The sequence below is a fragment of the Pteropus medius genome, unplaced genomic scaffold (assembly GCF_902729225.1).
Source record: "Pteropus medius unplaced genomic scaffold, Ma_sr-lr_union100, whole genome shotgun sequence".
NCBI lineage: Eukaryota > Metazoa > Chordata > Mammalia > Chiroptera > Pteropodidae > Pteropus > Pteropus medius.
The window spans coordinates 9661867-9677687 of NW_024354502.1; positions in this window are offsets into that span (position 1 = coordinate 9661867).

The following is a 15821-nucleotide window of genomic DNA, read 5'->3' on the forward strand; positions in this document are numbered from 1 at the left end:
TTGTTTTTCTTTCTATCTCTGTTTTATTCTGGATAGTTTCCATTCTTATTTCTTTAAGATCATTAACCATTTTTTTTTTTTCTGCAGGGCCCGATCTGATATTTAACCTATCCAGTAAATTACTCCTTTGAGCTGTTGTAATTTTTATTCTTAGAAGTTCCATTTGTTTCTTTTAATATCTTCCACTTCTCTGTTTACCATTTTTTTCCTTTAAATACTATAATATGATTATAATAGCTTTTTAGTGTTTTGTCTACTAATTTTTCTTTGCTATTATTTTTCTAATGACTGATTTTTGTCATCTAGTTATGGGTTGCATTTTCTTGCTTCTTTGAGTGGCTAGTAATCTTCCCTTGGCTACTAAGCACTGTGAATTTTTATTATCCTTCTGGATTTTTTTGTCTTCCTTTAATGGTCGTTGGCTTTGTTCTGGTATACAATTAAATACTCACAGATTAGTTTTATCTTTTGAGGCTAATTTCTAAGCTTTGTTTGTATGGGTTTCAAGTAGCCTTTACTCTTCAAATATGTTACTATTATTACAAGATTCAGCCCTTCTATAATTTCTACTAAATTTTCTAGTTGTTCATCAAGAAATTGTCATCCTGACTAGTGAGAAAATGAATGATTCTGAGCCCTGTGTGAGCTGAGAACAATTCAACTCACAGAATACGTCATTATGTTGCAATCTTACAGATTTCTACCATACATATATGCACATTTGTGTTCAGGAGATTTATGGAACTTTTTTTTTTTTTTAAAATCATTCTCTCCTCTCTAGAACTGTGACATGTAATTTCCCACTGGCTAAGACTTGCTGACCTCTCAATTTCCAGACTTCTCAGCTCAGCAAGACTTCTACTTTTTACTTAGGATTTTGCCTTCCTGCTTCACAGCCTTGAATGTGTCCCTAGTCCAAAGTCTAGTATGATCTTAAGTTTTACCTAATTTGTTCCTTTTCAGGCATCAAAATCCTGCACTAAGTTTCAAAGTCTGAAAATAGTTGTTTCATACCTTTTGTCCATGTTTCCAGTTTTTTTTAAATGAGAGGTTAAACGTGGTCCTGTCACTCCATTATCTCTTTAGAATTTTTAACTGAAATTTACTGCAGATGACAAAGGTTTAGAAACATGATAATGTAAAGAGGATAAACAATATTTTTTGAGACTCTACTATGTGCCAAACCCCATATTTGGTCATTAATATCATATCTCATTCAAATTGCAAAGCAGAAAAATGACCGCTCCAATACATTTATTGACTGATTTACTGGTATATTCTACTTATAACATCATTATTAAAGAGTACAAACTCCAAGGATCTTCATGTTTATGTGATGCTAGAAGAAGAAACTTCAAGATATCAATCGTTATATATATTAAATAGATGATATTCAATAAATGTCCTTGATTGCCTGATAATGACCAAGCTAAATAATTAATTAATTTTATATTCTGCTTAGTAGCTTATTGTAGCTCCAGATACTGAGCCTAATTTGGTCAAAAAAAAAAAAATCAAGTTTTTACCTAACATCTAGTTAGAAAACCCCAGTTCCATCATGCCCACAGGAAAAAAAAAAAAAAAAAAAAAGAGAGAAAGAAATTCCATCAGGGCTTTTTCAAGAACCTTAATGAGTTTTATAAAACTCATTAAGGTTCTTGAAATGTGAACAGTTTCAATCATATCTACAAATATAAAGGTAACATGGTAACATATTACAGTGCTTTTAAATACTATAAATTTATTGGATAATCATACATCTACATCAAATTTAAAAGGCATGACTTTAAAGTATTATTAAAATATTTTGATCTTTATATTTTACATGAACTTTGAAATTATTACCAGATACTTTTATTTTTAAGATCAACTTATATCAAGGGTTACCAAACCATGGCTCCCAGGCCAAATGTGGTTCACTCCCTATCTTTGTAGATAAAGTCTTACTGGAGCATAGTGACTCCTATTCATTTATGTATGTTTGGATGCTTTTCATGTTACAACGGAGATCAGTACTTGTACTGAAGCTGTGTGGCCTAAAAGCCTGAAATATGTACTATCCCCCGCCCCCTTAACCGGGGCAGAGAACAGTACATATACTTAAATGTATATGGTGGCAGATAGAGGAGGTTAGAAAATGAGAAGGAAATGGTAGGGAATGAGCAGTCCAAATTGTCATTTTGGTCCCCATTAAAAAGAGACGGAAGAGAATTAAGTTCACATGGTTACTATACATACTATTCTTTGATCCTGTACCTCAATCAAGATTATAAATTTAAGGATAATTTTTTAGCATCTGGAAGAGAATCTAGAGATCATTTAATTTTTAACAACTCCTTCTGAGATCTTTCACTCATGCAAAAATACAGTTGTAATAATTTTTTTTACCAGTTTAATGTAAGGCCAAAAAGTGAAATCTAGAGTGTATGTGAAAATGTTTCCTATGCTCCAGTACCTACCACCAGTAGGCACTCAATATGTGTTCGTTGCATACATACTAGTTACCTAGATACCCTTGTTTTATAGAAGAGGAAATCAAGACAGATTAGATGGATAGGGCAAGATTTCAGTAATCATTTCATAGTGTTTATATAAATTAATTTGTGTCTTATATTTCCTCTTTCAACATAATTTATATTATGTAGTCTCTAGATCTGTTTCTTCTAGTATTTTCTACCCATTGCCTAACTTTGGACTGAAAAAAAAACAATTCACTCAACCCTATTTAATCTCCCATTCAGCTCATAGGAATAAATGTATCTTCATAGAGGTTTGGCTTGAAACATACTCACGGTTTGTTTGATTTGGTTTTTAAAATTTTTGCTTTTTTATTTTTTATTTATTTATTTTTTTACCGTATTTGTGTTTTATGCTTTATTTATTTATTTTTTACTTCTTTAGATTCTAGAGAGTAAAATGGACAGGAAAACCATTCTATAACTCACATCTTATGTAATAGCACATTGTAATTAAGATTTGAAACTTGCATAAAGTCGTACTGGGTTTTAGCTGAAATATATATATATGAAATATATACATGAAATAAATATATATATATAATATATAAATATAAATATAAGTATGAAATATATATATGAAATAAATATATATATGTATATATATCCACATGCTTGTAGGTGTGTAGGTGTAAACATGTATATTGAAAATAGATGCTTAAATACTACTTTACTGCTCTTAAAGTGACTATAAATTGATGCTGCCCAAAAGTCAATGTCAAATCTAAATATGACTTTCCTAAACATATGAAAGAAAGGCATAATATCACTTTCTGTTAAACTATAAAATCTATCTCCAGATATACTTTTAATTACTAGAACTGAACCATTAGAATGGAAAAATCTGACTGAAATACAAGATAATCCCTTTACCACCCACAACCAAGGGCCCTTGAAATATTCCTCCCAGTGAAAACGATATTTTAGTTGTTACATCCTCAGTATCTATGATTCTTGTAGTGCCTGGGGCTCATGGTAGACATTCAATTGTTTAGAAATAAATATTTTTCTTCTTTGAATGATTCCTTCATTTCAACCTCCTACGGGAGAAAAATATTAGTGAACAAAGGACTTTAAAAATTATATCTTTCAAGCAAACTCTTTAAAATCTTCATGAAGTTCAAAAACATTTTAAAGCATTTTAATTTGTTTTGTTCTTTCTGTACTTGATGCCAAAGGCATGATGCTGCCTGCCTCTGCTTGCTTCCAGGTCGAGGCAACTTGACTCTGTCTGATGCAGAATTCCAGGAGGGATGAGAGAAAGCATGAGATGGAGATATCATTTCAGAACCTTATTGCACTTTGGCTTGTCGCAAATCTCTTTGGGAGTGACATGTCAGCTCAGCTCAATCTACTTGCTATAGTAGCAATAATAATAAAAGAGAGAAATGTCCTGACAGTTGGTGGGTGGGTGGACTCTGCCAGACCTGAGGAACCCATAGTGTTCTCCACTTGAGCCCAGTTCTGTCTGAACCACTTTTGTTTCCAGGAGCAGCTGTCTTTCTATTGGTAAAAGATGGTCATATCAATACTTATTTTAAAATGGAGGTCTGATGGTCACTCAAAAATCATTCACATTCCTATTATTGACATTCAATAAATATTTACCCATGTAAAATAGTCAGAAGTGAACTATAAGCCACTTAGGGATCTGCATATGTAGACTAATCATGACGAGAAGATCTGTATTAAAGAAGCACCAGTATTTGGCAGGATTTGCATGGTTTTATTTTTTAAAGTTTTAATCTCGTGAATTTAGGGCAAAAATAAAGGGCACTGATAGAATGCAGAGCATGTGAGCAAGGCTTAGGCAATTCTTAAATGTAAACAGGGACAAATGGTAATATCACATCTGTAAACTGGGATTTGTAAGCAAAAGAGTTATCTTTTCTAAGAAAAAGTAAGTCGATATACTTCTCTTAATTTGGAAGTATTTACTACAAGAAAATATATTTAAGAAATTTATTTTTGAATACATGTTATATATTTAATTTTAATTTTTTTTAAAAATGAAATATGATAAATATTTGAATTAGGGAAAAATATTAGCCATCAGCCATAATCTACCAAACAAATTTTCTTTCGGCGTATCACTTTATAATCCATGTCTACAAGTGTGCATATGTTTGTCAGTAATAACTATAAAATGCACATACTATATAATTCATTTGTAAATAATTCAGTATGAATTTACATCTAAACTATCTTGATGAAAAGAAACACTTTGTAATGGCACTTTTAAGGGTCCTGTATTTTTCAAAATTTTTGTATTTTTGTTTGTATTTTTCAAAATTTCATTGACAGTGGGTACTCCTTACCTTTCTACACTGACATCAAAATGTCTCTACACGGTCATCATTTATTTTGACTTACCAGATATCAGGGTAAGGGGATAAATGTGTGTGCTTCTTAAGACCATCTCATAGGTAGGTGTGGCTGGCATTCCTTAGCATGGATTTTCTAGTAGACGGCATGCCAAGATCTTAAGGCTAAAAGTAATTATATCCGATGTAAGTCAGTTATTCTTTGCCAGTTAAAATTGTCTTTTCAAAGGAGGATTTGAATCTACATACATATAAACTATTTCAAGGACAGAAGTACAAGATGTACAAGTTAAATGATTTTTTCAGCTTTCAAACACAAAGCGAAAGTCAGGAAATAGTGAATGAGAATAAGAGAAAAATGCGTTTGCGGTTATAACGGCACTTCTAGGTAAGAAAATTTACCTTGCTTACATTGAAAATAGATGGGCAACACAGTAGTTACCGAACATTGCATTTTTTTTCTGTATTGTGTAACCCTTTTTCTTCTATTGTGTTCATTATATCCTAAGGGGAAAACATCTCATCAACTGTTTATTCAACTACACCTTTTATATAAAATTAATTTAGCTAAATGATAATGTTTTCTAGTATGGAATAAGACATGTCTAAAACTCTGTCAGATTAGAAGATAATAAAATATATTTTCAGTAGCACAATGATAGTATATTTTCAGTTAAAGTATATGAAGTTGGCTAATATAGAACTATATTACTGTATATAGTAAGGCATAGAAACAGATTTATTTTAAGTTAGTGTTACTTTGATAGCATAAAATTTTTTGCTAAGGACATTATAACCTTCTCAAGGGTTTAGTTTAGTTCAACTAAAATTTAATGACAAGTCTTTGAATTTTCATTTGTATTCATCTGCTTTCCAAGTATTTTGTTTTACATTTCTTGGTAATATTCCTTAAATCACAACAACTATAACATAGTTTCCTAAGTGTGCTAAGCCGGATGGTTCCTTCTCTGAGTCCTTACAACTTCTGTAAGTTACATTTATTACACCATTAATATGACACAGTTATTGCTCTAATTAGATGCAGATGTGTCTGATAATTATGTATATAGTTTCTCTTCCTTTTAGAACTAGTTTTAACATGTCCCCAAATAAAATGCTCCCCCCACCACCAAAAAAATAAATCTATAACCTTTTTTGTTAGGAAATTCCTAAGTGTTATAACACTGTAAGATTCTCAAAGCCAATAGGATTAAAAAGAAAGAGACAAACTGGACTCATCCAGATCTTCTCTTTAAGTCACCAAACAGTGTCCCCTTCTTTGTATTCAAATCCTTGAACAATTTGCAGGCAGTTATCATGCTCCTACTTAGTTGTTGCTTAGCCAAGCTATACATATTCTTTTCATCTTTTTTTCATGCAATAAGTCAAACCCTTCTTTCTGATGTTCTCTGAACTCTTAACAATACCTCTATCTATTTTTAAATGGCACTCTAGTGTTGACAATGCATCCATTGTTTTCTATTTTAGAAAGCTTTTCATGGAGCCAGAGCAACGTACTGGTTTTTTTTTTTTTTTTTTTAAATAGAGTTTATTTCATAGAGGACATGTAAATAATAGCATGATTATTACAAATTATAACGTGCTCAAGTGACAAGAGGGGAATGTAGGGAATCTTGATTTCATTTACTTTTTGACCTTTGTAGGTTAGAGGAATCGATAATTTTAAAAGTCATTTATTTTTTTAATTATTTTTTTTTCTCCAAATATATATGAGGATGGGTTCTATGACATTTAATAACACCTTCCAAATCTCTCTTGGGTAAATTAGTTTTTCATCTAATTTTACAGATGAAAATCTAGCTTCTCAGTTACATTTCTACATCCACTTATCTTTGCCTCCTCACATTTTATACAAATTTGACAATGTCCTGGTTCTGCAATAAAATCAGCAAACTGTACCTTGATGTGTCAAGAGAATTTGAAATTCTTTATCTTGCTTTGCAGAACAAAAAAGGGAATTTCTACTTTACTGTACTTCACATTTTATAAAATGCAAGATCCAAGTTTCTCTACTTTCTGACCCTTTTCTCTCCCAATGAATTGTAAGTTTTTCCAATAGTGCATGTGTAACAAACCATCTCAAGTGCCATTGCAAAATATGAACTAAAGAGCTGTTGGTCTAGTTTTCATGGCGGTGTTTGTTAATCGTCCTCAGTAATTTGGTTTGAAGACAGATGAGTGAGGATAACAAGGAGACAAAAGTGGAATCTCTCATGTGAATACAATGTGAGTGAGTGGGAGGCTGGGACTTTCCTATTCCTATAAGAACTAATTTCACGGATATAAAAGACAGTGACTCTACAAGCACTATGCCTGAAGATATATAATTATTATTATCATCATTACCACTCTGTATTTCCCCCAGAAAGAAGGCTGAACCAAAGAGCTTAAATCACTTGACAAAATCTCTGTTGATGAAAACAGTTGCCAAAAATCTCTGTAATAGGCACAAACGTATTAGAGACCTCATCTTCCTAACTCACTGTTATTCAAAAATAGTTTAATATTATCAGAATAAGATGAGGCCTACGTTGCTAATGAGAGAAGTTAAAACCAAAGGGGAAAAAATAGACAAAATAAGATTGAATAGTAAGAGAAGAGTAAACAGTCTGAGACAATGTAACTAAAAACCTTAAGAAGGGGATGATGTAGCTGGTGTGTGCATTATTACATTGTGTGGGTGATGTGGCCAGGATGAGTTACCTAATGCCAGTTTCTATCAAACTCTTATATGCAGATTTTTGGTGTAGAAAAATAAGTCATTCAATTTACTATATGGAATTTTCAGTTTTTATTGAAATGTTTTGGTTATATAAACATAGTCACAATCTTATTATTTTTCCATGGCTAATATTTTAAAAAGCCTCTGAAATATTTTATGTAGTAAAATTCCATTCCTTCAATGAGCTGAGCAAATGAACACAACTTATTTAGAATGTCAGGCCGATTAGAGCATCCTCTCACTAGTCAACTTAAAGTTTTCATATAATGCATAGAAATTTAATTATAAAGCTATAAGTATTTCCTCCGACTTTCTGGTGTTTTTGTGGTTGTGTCTCCTGGTGTTTTTTGATAAGCAGATTATTCATGAAAAGAGCTCTCACATTTTTCAGAAGAAATATTCTTAATGCAATTTATTTTTCATCTTTTTTCTTCCTTCCTTCCTTCCTTCCTTCCTTCCTCTTTCCTTCCTTCCTTCCTGCCTTCCTTCCTTCCTTCCTTCCTTCCTTCCTTCCTTCCTTCTTCCTTTTCTCCTTCCTTCTTTTTCTCCCTCTCTCTCTTTCTTTCTTCCTCTCTATTAAAGGAAGAAAAACATCATTTCCTAAACCATTACAAACTTTTTAAGATATTTGGTACAAAATGTACTGAAACGTGAAATGGATGCACATGAGAGCTCCAAGTCGGGGTTCAAAGTGGAGAAGGGGGTCCTGCCAAATTTGTCTCTTTTCTCGCTGTTTAATTACCTGCTTTCCTTTTAAAAATATCAGAACGCTGTACATAGCCAGTTACAATCTATTTTGCAAGTGTAACTGCACATTAAGAAGTAAGTATTGTAAAGATATAAAGAACAATGTAGTGGTTAGTTTTCAAGCTAAATAAGTAACTATAAGAAAATATGGAAACTCAGGTATCAGAGTGTAATTTTAAATACTACATATGAAATGTAATCTATGACTTTGATGAGAGTTAAAAAAATGAAATTGTTCTCAGAAGCAAACATGGATCCAGTGATCATGTACTTTCCTTACTGTATGTTCATGTTCTTCTCCCTAAAAATAGACCCCTTGGTGTCACTGTTTTCTGAAAGCCAAAGCATTGCTATTAAAATAAAAATAATCAATTAGGTTTCTGAATTGAGAAAAGATTTGTACCTTGGAGGTGAGTACATTTCAGTGGCTTTAATTTCCTGTTTGATCTTCATTCTAGAGAGAGTTCCTCTCTCTGAGTCTTTCCTTCCTCACCAGGGCCATGGCTGAAGGGGAGTGTGGATCCTCCTGAACCACAAGACAGAGAAGTATTTCCTTCTACCCTTCCAGCTTCTCTGAAGTCCCACAGGCCATGCCACTAAGAACTCTCTCGTTGCCATTGTCACTCAGGTTGTGAGAACTCTTTTTGATGCGCTGGATATGAGTAAAGGGGAAAAATTCCAATAACACACGTGAGAAGCTGGGCAGCTGAGTGAAGAATGATAACGAAACAGACTTTCAGGTTTTCTTCTCAGCCACTGTCTATAATAGTCTCCAATGATTAGAGTGGCTAATATTCTCTGAGCGTCTAGAAGGGCCAGGCACTTGGCAACACATCAGTTCTAATTAATGTATAAGCAGAAGACAGAAATTGTGGGGAGGCTTGTCCTTGAATTATCCTTAGGATTTGGTGTTTGGTATCCCACATTCACCAGGGCAAATTGGATTCAGTAATCTTTCACATTTAAAGGTTTACGGGGAAGGAAGAAACATTTCTCTATCCTCAAGGTTCTTTTGGCTAGTCTAATAATCCAATAGACATGAGACAGATTAGCCAGAGAAAATAACAAAATTTCATACATACAGACATATGGGAACCCCGCATACATGAGAGAGTTAGAGACCCACATGCAGGGGAGGTTCAGAGACCAAAAGGGAAATTGAGTTATTTAAGACATTTTGACCTAAGGATGAGGTAATGCACCTTGGGGATTCAGAAGGTCATTGTAGGGAGAGCACATATTTAGAAATTATGAGTTTGCGCTGCCATATATGTAAGTAAAAAGTCATTTCTGGTGATAACTTTTATCATGAGCCAGGCTCCTAATTTAAATTCTTCTAATTAAGGGGGGAGCAGAAGTTTCTCTGAATCTACGGGGTCTTGGTTGCCTTTAGCTCAAAATAATCCACGTACCACATGAAGTATACCATTCTGAACCCCTTCAGGTCATAACATGGTAACACTGTCAAGGACAATGAAGTTCAACTTTATTTTTAAAGATGTCCACTTTGCAAAGGTTTGCAAGAAGCCAGAGTATGTAAATCCCTTTTTAAAAATAGTTCCTCACTATCCAAAGAAGCAAATCATATTAACATTCATTATAACTCTGCGGCTACCTGATAATAGATGAAACATGGTTTTAAAAGAATATTAGTAAAAAATATTTGAGTTTCTTGCCCATCTTAATTCTACATGCAGTAAGTACCTAACCTCTACATTCATAATGAAAATGTTACTTTCATTTTGGTTTTCCTCCTTCACAGGAAAATAAATTTAACAGGTTTTTCAAAGTTTCCCAAATGCAAACCATATCATTAAGTGTGAATTTGTACCCATTATATAATAGTACACATATACACACACATTAAAAGATAAAGTAGGGTTTTCCTGGTTGTTATGGGTGTGTACGTTGGTGTGTATATTCTTGACTGTAGGATTTCTCTTTGGAGCTATTTTTTGGTCTTAAAAAAGTCAAGTTCATAGAAGCTGACGGCAAAACATCCTTTAGTTCATCTGTGCTTCTCAAAAAGATCCCTAATATATCCTTAACAATTGGCCATGAATGAGACTCCACACCCTTTCTTAGAAATACAATTCGTAAGTCTCTAATCAGCAAGTTTTATTAAGAGGCTTACCTGAAGAAAGCACTTATAAAAATTCCAGTCTGTTCTCGGCTCTTTTGAGTGTGGAAATTCTGAGGTCGCTTAGCTTTGTTCTGTGGGGGTCTGGAACAAGTCTCCTGGGGCTTGCCACCTTGGTATGCCCATCATTTCCAACTGAAAACAATTAAAGCCCCCAAAATTCAAAATGAGCTCTTTACCTCCCCTTACCTGCCTAAAGAAATTCAGACAGAAAAACCTGCTTCAAGAAAGGAGCCTTAGCATATTCACCTTAGCCTCTTTGAGTTAAGTGTGGCAGACAGGGAGCATCCAAGGAAAAATCTGTGTGTCCCATTGTCTCTAGGTGGCCCTGTAAGAATTTGTTCACCAAATGTTTGTTCTTTCTTCTCTATCTGTGAATTGCCTATTTCGTCCACCTTAGTCTAAAATTCATATATATATATATATATAAAATTTTATCTCACTGTCTTTAGAATTTTCATGCTCACATGAATTTCCTTGGGCATGTATTAAAAACTGATTTTTCTCCTGTTAATCTGTTGTATCTCATTTGAATTATTTGACCAGCTGAAAGAACTAGGGGAGAAGGGAAAAGTTTCCCCATCACTACCAGTTCTTTGCAAGTATTTGAATATTATTAAATATCAACTACCAGCAGTCTCTAGGTTACATGAACAATATTCTTTTGGGCTCATTTTGCCATTTGAACTCAGTCCAGAAAAGACTGAAGCATCCTTATAGCATAAGACTGTTTTTGAAAGGAAAAAATATATTATAAAAGTAATTATTTTTTCTGGTAGAAATAAGACCATTGATGCGTTTATGGGATTTATATATTCAGGAAGTATGTACATGAGTATTTACTATGTACCAGACATTTATAAAAAGTCATAAGACAGTTGTATAGCAAAGAGCTACACTAGGATCTGATAAATACTATAATAGAGTTCATAGAATGTGCTATGGAGAGGAGAGATCTCGATCTAAGACAGCTGGAAAGAGCCTTACATACTAAGTGCTATTTGAAATTAACTTTCCACAAGAAGAAATGAGCAAAGGTATTAGAGTTCTGAAACTGTATAGTTATGAGAAATAGTTCAATTAGGCTGAAACATAGCACAGGTATGCAGACGTTTGGGGAGTTGGAACCAGAAGGTTATAACGAAGCCTAGAGATGAGGATTATATGCCTTGCAAAGCATTTGGGCTTTATCTTGTTGGTTCGATAATGTATGTATTCATTAAAAATATTTATTGTCTTAATAAATATTTATTGAGTACCTATGTATCTGGTAGTATGCTAAACACAGGAGGCATAACAGTGACTAAAACAAAAATGCTAAATGTTAAAGCATTTATATTTTATGGGTGAAGAGAGTAACAAATCAAATAGACAATGAATATATTTAAAAATAATGTTAATATAGTTGTAATATATACCATGATTTTAGGCATTGTAAATGTTTTACAGATAATTAAAACACTGTAAAGAGAAAGAAAGTGATATACAATGGGAAGAGTGGATAGAGAAGGTTCTGTAAAAAAGGTAATATTTAAAACAGGGATCAGTTTATCAATCAGAGGGAGGCAGTGAGGCTTATAAAGTAGTAGCATATCTAGGGCCAAGGGAAAAGCAAGTTAAGTGACTTTCAGAAATGAATTTCTTAGGTTATAAGAGACCATGATTTAAATTAAAATAGGATGAGCCATGAAGAATGATGGCACTATCCCACATCTCCAGAAAACCCTGTCATTAACAAGAGGATGAATGAAAATATATTCTTTACGAGGAAAAAAAAAGCTTTACATAACAAAGTTAAAATTCATTTAAATTATTAACTCTAATTTCCTTTTTTAAACTGTCATTGCCTCTCACCTGGAATGAAGATTTGAGATATGGTATTTTTAGAAAGACTAATTTAAATATTGAACATCTGTCTACATTTTTAGATCTTGAAGTTTGCATTGGGTTCTATGTGTAATCGGTAATGGATGGTTTGGGTGAATGTTATCCCTTTTGACTTGGGGAAAACTAGGCTTTCATTGAAATTGTTACAGAGAACAGTTGCAGCAGGATCTTTGATATGGTAAATAATGGCAAGTCAGATTTCAATAGGTTCTTGGGTTTCACATTGTTTTGTTTTCCATATTAAAAAATGCTGCTCCTCTTACTGTCATTGTAAGCATGTATTCCTAAATCTAGATGCTAAAATACAAAATATTATTGAGAGATTGGGAGTTTCAAAAGGTTACTTCTGATGGCAGCTTAATTTGCTTCTGTGCTCCAAACTGGATTTAGCTTCAATTTATGGTCATGCTCATGCACCTCTGGAGACATGACAAAGACAGGTAGAGTGACTAAAGGGACATCAGGGGCCAAGATGAGTTAGCAAAGGAAGCGTCGTTAATTTTCCAGGCTCGCTGCAGCTTTTCAATGCCAGAAACGGGTTTCACTTGCTTCCTCCTCAGAACTTTTTTTTCCGCAACGAGGACTAGTTCTTTTTCCATCCTCAGAGATTCTTTGTTGTTTTGAAATTCATGTACGGGGACAATATTTACCATGTGAAATGTCCTCAGATTGGCACTGCATTTGATTTTATGACTAACCTGCTCTTCTGTCACCTGCCGTTTGCCAATGAATTTCTGCTCATACTAAAGCCTGAGACAAAGACTTGACAGATCTTCCCCACAGCAGCACCCTATCCTAAATAAAACAAGTGTGGTTTCCCATATGTTTTATGAAGCGGCACACAAGCTGTTTAATTACAGAATGTCTTAGTTGAAGAATTTGAAACTTAGGATTCAGAGAAAATGCCTTTCTCTCTTAGAGTAGAACAATTCCCCAGAATTCCCATGGTCTCCTCATACATTCAAAACAGGGAACGATGTATCCCTGTTTCCTGGTACTATCACAGCTAGATAAAGAAAAGGAAGAGACCCTGGTGTGTTAGAAACCAATTCATAACCAGTGGGCAAGACAGCAGCAGCAGAGCGTGTCAAGTCTTGCGTGTCAGTGCTTCAAGTAAATTTACTTCGAGTTCAGCCAAACTTTTTCTTCCTCTATTCTCACTCCAAGGGCAAGCTATAAATCTAATCTCAGTACCTTAATTCTGGATAATGCTGCAAGCACTTTATCAATAGGACGTAGATGAATCTACATCTGTTTTATGAACTGGCTGAGTTTACACTTCATAAGAGAGAGCCACCGATAGTTTAAAATATTTGCTTTGGAAATAGCAGAGTTTGAAGAACCCAGGTTGTCTCTGACGAGGAACAGGAGAGGACAAACGACGGATAAGCCAGAGTCACAGCTTGCTCTGCTCCACGCATTTCTCTCCTTTTTATATTTCCCATGGTCCTTCAGCCTGGAAACAGGATGCCTGACCGTCAGCGGGATGGAACTTGTGGTTTAAAATAGAAAGCACTGCACCAGTTATTTTGTTACTCAGAGATTATTTCGAATTAGTCTTTAAAGAATTTTATTTCGATAAAGAGAAAAATTAAGAGTGTTTGGTTAGATTTAACCAGTGTTGCGGGATAAAAGCATTCATAAAGAACGTTAACCTCCTTGGCAATCATAGAGAATGGAGGAAAACTGTAAACGTACTCTTTTTTTGTTTTTTTAATACTTTCTGCTTAATTGTTCAATACTGAGATCATTTAAAAACTTGTGATGACTAGCATGGTATTTAGCTCCCTCTTTCTTTAAAATATATATATTTATATACTTTATATATATACTTTCTATAAAGTATATATATATATACTTTCTTTAAAGTATATATATATATACTTTCTTTAAAGTATATATATATATATATATATATATATACACACTTTAAAGAAAGTATATATATATATACTTTATAATTTAAATCACATTATCCATTCATTTCACAAATATCATAGAGTACACAATATACTATGTGCCAAGCACTATAATAGGCATTGGGAGAATGAAGGTAGACATTGTCTTTATCTTCTGTAGCTTACAAACAAGAGGTTAATTATTCTAAATGATCAAATACTTTCATCTTGAGACTGGTAGGAAGGGCTTTAGGGAAAAAATAAGTGTATGTAGGGGAGGGAAAAATAGAATAAAAATCCTAGTATAATGGTGTATTTGGAAAATTATTAGATATGTAATCATAATAGACCTAGAGAATAATAATAATGATTTAAAAACTATTAGTAAAGCAAAGAGCTATCCAAAAAGATATAAATACATACATGGCTGTGAAACAAATGACATTTATGTGGTCATGAGCATCTAAACACTGATTATTAATTTAGTTAAAATATTGCTGTAAGTATAATGAGAATGGGAAGAAAGATGAAGGTTGGTATAAGTGATCTAAATCCTCATCTATCAAAAAAGAAGATAAAAAATGTGAAAATTTATAAATTGCGAAATGAGAAATGATGAGTACGTTATTTTAAAACATGGACATAAATTGCAGAAATGAACATTTGAAGAGTTAAATGTTATATTGTGTTTTAGAGACATGACTAAATATAGAGAAGGTAGATGATATTTCCTTCCTTAATAAACCTTTGAAAACAAATTGATTTTTTAAATGTGCTCACATATTGCTTTGATTAAGCTTAAACATATTAAGCCATGCAATCTTCCAGAGACCTCTTTCATACACTTTTTCTTTAAAGAATGATTGAGTCTGTAAACTTATTGGTGTTGACCAGACGTAATGAATACAATTTATGAACTCTTTACAGAATATCCCAAGTGGTATTTACCATCTTCTGTATCCCATGCTCCTTATCAACTCAGTCATTTATAATAAAACTAGGAGCAAGGCTGTAAGTATTTAATGGCTTTCTTATTTGACAGGTGGTTGACAATTATAGATTAGTGTTTTAGAAGGAGAGTTAACATGCAGAATATCATCATATTAGAGGTGATCTAACTATGGATATGTCCTAATACTAGGGAACAGACTTTGAGAAGGAAATTAGAGCAGTAACTATTTCTCCAACTCTTTTTACATAAATTGCAAATTACCTCATGTTTCTTAGGGAGATATTTTTGACATGCAGGCAATAGCTCTACTGTCTCTCGCTATAACTTTGGTGATAACTTATGGTAATGAATAAATGTTCAAAATTGTAGAAATATTACATATATTGTAATACATATGTAATTATATATATATATATATATATATATATATATATATAAGCAGATTTTAAAGCTATCCCACATTTGACTAACCAAACCCACAAGATTGCTTCTTATCTCAAAAGCTGTTAAAATGATATAATAGGAAACAAAAGAAACCTGGTAGAGAAAAAAATATATACCTAAGTACAGTTAATCATCTGTATCATTTATTGAAGAAAAAAATTAAGGAAAAG